The sequence below is a fragment of the Dasypus novemcinctus genome, chromosome 9 (genome assembly GCF_030445035.2).
Source record: "Dasypus novemcinctus isolate mDasNov1 chromosome 9, mDasNov1.1.hap2, whole genome shotgun sequence".
Taxonomy (NCBI): Eukaryota; Metazoa; Chordata; class Mammalia; order Cingulata; family Dasypodidae; genus Dasypus; species Dasypus novemcinctus.
This window is the reverse complement of record NC_080681.1, coordinates 62,185,617-62,191,668: the sequence shown is the minus strand read 5'-3', so window position 1 is coordinate 62,191,668 and position 6,052 is coordinate 62,185,617. Positions and strand designations below refer to the sequence as shown.

Sequence of the window (6,052 nt, the reverse complement as noted above, 5' to 3'; positions counted from 1 at the left end):
TGGGAGGGGAAGCGGGGTAGTGGGCGGGGAAGCGGGGTAGTGGGCGGAGTTTTACCACCTGCTCTGGCCACCGTGATACGCTCTAGGTCTCCAGCTACCCTGAAAACAGGAACACAGGACGGCACATTTCGCTCGCGAAAGTGCTCGGTCTTTGGTTTTACTCATCCCGCCTCCAGCCCAGGACTTTCTCCACCTCTTCGGGAGGGTCAGTGTCACTTCCTGAGCTTTCAACTGAAGACTCGCAAACTTTCGGGCAGAGGGGGTTGCAGAGGTGCCGCGCCGGCGTCGGGTAGGCAGAACCTCTTCTGTTCCAAGTCCCTAGCAATTCAGTTGCGGGAGTCTCTCTCCTTCATTACCAGTAACGAATCCAGCCTCTACTGTTTCGTTTGAGGTGGAATACGCTTGCTGTCGCTGGACGTGAAATCGGTTAGCAGAATTCAGCAAAAAGGCAGGTTGAACTATCGCATGGAAATGTTGTGCACCTTTCACCGGCAAGAAATATCTTGTTGCTAGGCTGCTCTTAGCTGTTTCTTCTGACGGTGCTGCACCAGACCGTGGGCAAGTTTCTAGAAGACACTCTTTTGGGGAAACACTTTCTAGAGCAGGGGTTCTTAACCTTTTTCGTTCTACAGACCCCTTTGCAATTAAGATGAATGTCATGGATCTCTTCTCAGAATGTAGCAGCAGATAGTTTTATGATACTCAAGTAGCATCGGGTCTAACAGCTACCATAATTTCGAAGTATGGTTGAGAGTAAGCAATTTTTCGAGATATGCAAGAACTGTAATGTGATATGAAATGAATATTATTGTAATTTCTTGCATACATTCATAGGGGAAGGGAATGCTTGATTTCAGTTAGAGGTCAGAGAAAATAAAGGTAATAAGTTGATTTTTCTTTCAATTCAGGCTCAGGGACCCCCTGAAATCTTTACATGGCCTCCTTGGGGGGTCCGTGGACCTCTGGTTAAGAACCCCTGTTCTAGAACCACTCTAATTGTCTATTAGTGTCCAGCAAGTTAAGGCTTAGGTGGCTGTGGTGTTAGTAAAACAAATTTGCATCTTAGAGAATCGCAGTGTATATGTGCTTGGGAGGTGCAGTGAGGGGAGGGAAATAAGTCAGCAAATAGTCTTTACTAAAAGCATTGATGTGATTAGTTGAGGAACATTAAAGTCCGTTAAGGTAATGCAGTGTCGATGCATATTTGGAAATACTTTAAGTGTAAAAAGGGTTTTTAAACCCTTTTCCCTTAACACAAAATAGAGTAGGGAATGCAACTATGTGCCACTTCTTATGACTACATTCATCTCAATAACAATTTTTTAGGTAGATAGTTTCTCCTTTCCACAGATAATGGTTTCAGAGAGGTGAAATGATTTATCAAGTTCACACCTCTAGAGAGAGATGTCAGTGCTGTGAGTTAACCCAGTCTTCTAACCACCAAAACTGTTGGCATCAACTCTTTTAAATCCAGACTCTGCCTTCTGATAGAAGTCAGCCAATTATTAATTAATTTCCAGTATTTAGTAAGATTTATAAACACTGTTGCATGTTAGGGAATGTAATATCGCTGAATGAAATCTTAACAATTTCTTAGCAGATTCTAAATGAATTCCTTAAGAGGGAAAATAGAAGAGTCACATTACAGACGTGGCAGCAAGCCTAGTAGTTTTCTTGTTTCTAAATCCTGACTCCCGCCAAAATTGGCTCATTTCCCTGTTGCCTAAGTCCCAGCCATACACACTTCCATCTTACCCTCCACCACTTTCCACAGGCTGTGCCTCTGCTGGCTCCTACCAAAGACAAGAGACCAGGATCTTTAGACCATATTCTTGCCACCCCTTTGAGAATAGCTCAAGTGAAATTTGGAAGATCTGCATGCTTTTCTAAACCCTTTTCTTTTCCCGAAAGACTGTCAATATCTGTGCCTTTGAGCATCTGCTAAAACTCCATTTCTTACTTAGAAGCCACTGCAACAATGGTTAAAACGTAATATTTTACTATGCACTTGGTGCACTTTACATTTGTGATCTCATTTAATCTTCATATCAACTCTATGAGGAAGGTGTTATTATTCCTGCTTTAAGGTGAGGAAAGTGAAGCGCAAAGAGGTTGAATAACTTGCCCACTCCTGTCACAATCTAGAGAGTGGGGCTGGCCTGTCCTTAGTTATTTTTTCCCTCCATACTATATCCTTAGTGTCCTCAAACAGATCTTTATGACCACTAAACATTATTTCAATAAGAATATTTGAAGACAGGCTACATATAGGGGAATTGTATGGTCATGAATTTTTTTTTTTAAAGATTTATTTATTTTATTTATTTCTCTCCCTTTCCCCCCAAGTTATCTGTTCTCTGTGTCTATTTGCTGTGTGTTCTTCTTTGTCCGCTTCTGTTGTTGTCAGCAGCACAGGAATCTGTGTTTCTTTTTGTTGCGTCATCTTGTGTCAGCTCTCCTTGTGTGCAGCGCCTTTCCTGGGCAGGCTGAACTTTTCTTTGTGTTGGGCGGCTCTCCTTATGGGGCGCACTCCTTGCGCATGGGGCTCCCCTGCACGGGGACAGCCTGCGTGGCACTGCACTCCTTGCGCACATCAGCACTGCACGTGGGCCAGCTCCACACGGGTCAAGGAGGCCGGGGGTTTGAACTGCGGATCTCCCATGTGGTAGACGGACGCCCTAACCACTGGGCCAAGTCCCCTTCCCTGGTCATGAATTTATGAGGTTCGTTTATGCTCATCAGAGAATTTGCCTATTAGGATAATTTTAAAATATGTTTAAATATTTGAGGAAAAAGAAGAGACTCTTGTAAACTCAACTTCTTTTTCCCTTTTTCTTCTCTTTTTGAATTTTTATCCAGAAAATTTAATCCAGAAAAGTTTTAAAGCCCATTTAAAAATATATAGACAAAACCCAAAATGGACTTTTACATCTCACAATTATGATTTTATATCTCTTGCTTCTTTTCTGCCAAGAAGTTAAGAGTTCTAAAATATTTAAAAGTTCCCACAACTCTCAACAGAAAAATACTGGTCAAATAAACATCATGGGAGGAGGGAGAGCAGATTATTGGCAGACTCTGTTATTCATTTTAAATGTTCTAGTTGTAAAGTGACAAGTCAGTTAAAAGATACCACCAAATAGTTCTCTATAGTAATATTTGAAGCACATATTGTTCTCTGAAGAAATACTCCCACAATTTAACAGGACTTATCTATGAAAAGCCCTCAAAAGAATTTTCTAGCAAACCACCTTGACTAAATATCAAATGTAGTTGCCTACTGTTAATGAAACTGAGAAACACAAAGTTATACCTTCCTCCAGCTCCCATATCTGCTTTTAGAATTGTAGTGCTCAGTCCTCAGCCTCATTGCAATCTTGCTTTCATCTATTTCTTATCAGTAGTTCAATCACCTGTTACTAGCAAACTATGCTATATGATAATAATAACTACAACAACTATAATTTGTGCATTTACTATGTGCTAGACTCTGTGCTAAGTACCTTACATGGATTATTTCCTTTATTCTCCTAACAATGTTATGAAGTAAATAACATTACTACCCTTCCTTTTACAGATGGAGAAATGGAGGTTACGTGCCTCTCCCACGTCACAGAACCTGAAAGAGCCAGGTGGTTTGAACCCACAGCTTGGGCACCCACCCATTATACTTGTCAGAGACATGATAGAGGAACGAAGTCTTTTATCCTTATTATGCTACCACATGTAGCACAATAAAATCATTAATCTGTTTTTAACTCTTTGGGGACACTGGATGCAGATACTTCGCAAATGTAACAAAGAGACTCTCTAATCCATAGTATGCTCTGAATATATAATGCTTTTTTTTGAGGCACTGGGACCTCATACGTGCAAGGCCAGCACTCAACCACTGAGCACATCAGCTCCCTCATCTTTTTCCTTGTTGTTTGCTCATTGTCTGTTTTTTTTGTGTTTTCTTTAGGAGGCATCTGGAACCGAACCCGGGACCTCCCATGTGGGAGGCGGGCACTCAACTGCTTGAGCCACATCTGCTTCCTATAATATATTCTTAAAGCCAAACCAATAAAAGTGGTTCCTGTGAATAAAAAAGCAAATCTTCTATACCTGAGGATGGAATGCTAAGTATACTTCTGTAAGTCTAGACTCTTGCTATAGTTAGCATATCAAAGCTAAAACAGAAATAATTGCACCCCCTGTTTTGCACCTCAAACTCACTTTGAAGGCTAAACCTGTTGATTTGACCTCTTCCTTATTTTCCCTGCATTAGACTCTTAATACTATTTATCTATTGGTTCCGATAATAAACCTTTATTTAATTCAACAGCTACTTACTGAATGTCCATGTATGTGTCAAGGACTGTTCTGAGACCTGGGGAGTATGTGAACAAAACAGGCTAGGACCCTGTTTTCATAGAGTTTACACACTGGCAGGAGAAAAACAAAGAGTAAACAAGTAAATAAGTATATTCCTCACATACTTCTATTTCCCAAACGTGTGTTCAATAGTATCTAATGTTTATTGAGAATTTACTCTGTGCCAGGCACTATTCTAAGCATTTAATATGGATGAACTCATTTAAAACTCACAACTCTATGAAATTAGTATTATCATTAACTTATTTTATGAGGGACCTGAGTCACAGAAAGGGTAAATCACAAGTTGTGTGACCTGAGCAAGTAAGTGGCAGAGCCACAATTCAAACAAAGCAGTCTGGTTCCAGAGTCTGCACTCCTAACAATATGCTGTATTTCCTACGTGTGCGTAAGTGTCTATCAAATGAGGGCATGAAGAAATGGAAACCTTTCCAATCTCCACAAACTTTCCTTCACAGTTTCTTAAAAATGCATTTCTACTAGTAAAATTCCTGAGTTCCTTTTTATTTATTTTGAGAGGAAAAGGTTAAGAATGAAAGTAAAAAGAAAACATACGTTCAGTCCCCTTGACTGCCTGCCAAGAAAAATGTCAACTGTCAGGGCCTTGCTGAAAGCTACCCAGACACATGCTTGAGGGTCTGGCTGACCACTAGGTCTGTCCGCTCCAAGATCACCCTCCAGGAAATTTACACCTGCAAGTCAGGCGGCTTAAAGAGCTCTTCCACAACAAGGTCCTACAGATGCACTTGATGGTAAAATATTAAGGCCTTAAAGCTCCCAAACAAGAGCCTGCCACTCTGGTCATATGCAAAGGATTCAGAAATACAAATGCTTTATTGTATTTGGGAAGCTGTATATCACCATGTTTAGACACAGACCCTGGGAGCAGAGAGATCTCAGTTTAGCTCCTGGCCCAATACTTACCACATTGGTGATTTTGGACAAATTGCTTCTTCTACCCAAACTACTATTTCTTCATCTCTAACATTAGTAATAAAGCAGTTCCCACATGACAGGGTTGTAATGAGGATTAAAGCAAAATTTCCTAGCACATCTAAATACATTTATTACCTCTACTACTAGTATTGCCAGCCTTCAACATCTACAGGTGGATACCAACATCTCATACCACAACTTCTAGCACAGAGGCTTCTGAACCACTTAAAGCCTTTTGCCACTCTTAGGCTGTTTTCATTATGACCACCCTAGTAAGTCACCCGAGAATCTGGGTGGGTTTAATAAGTCAGCCATGAGTTTCCAGGGCAAAGGAAACCAAAAAGGAAGTAATTTGAATCAAGGATAAATAATACACTTATTAATAACTGCCTGTCATAGTTTGAGCATAAGGTATTATTCCACTTAATCATTAAACAGCCTCTATGGGAATAAGTCTCATTAGTTCTAATTTATAGATAAAGAAATTGAGGTGCTCAGAATTGATGGTGAAGCTGGGATTTATTCCCAGATTTACCAACTCCATACCTTCATCTCTTGTATAACCATAGTAATCCACTGGAGTGGGAAACTATAAGATTTGCTAATGTAATCTAGAAAAACTTGATATTTTTGTTCAACATGAACCTGTGGCAAGAGCACAAAAAGTAATTCCTTCCAGCAGGCCCTTACCCCGCTTTGACGTCAGAATCCTCCTTAAGCACATTTTTCATAGGCATAT

At 40.4% G+C, this 6,052-nt stretch overlaps 1 long non-coding RNA gene across 1 annotated transcript; it reads left to right on the top strand.

Annotated features, from left to right (window-relative positions):
• The first annotated feature begins 33 nt into the window (after positions 1-33).
• On the top strand, positions 34-4,330 carry LOC139439664 (uncharacterized). The gene is made up of 2 exons (XR_011649651.1): positions 34-289; positions 3,965-4,330. It is a non-coding gene; the product is annotated as an uncharacterized lncRNA (long non-coding RNA).
• The last annotated feature ends 1,722 nt before the right edge of the window (positions 4,331-6,052 follow it).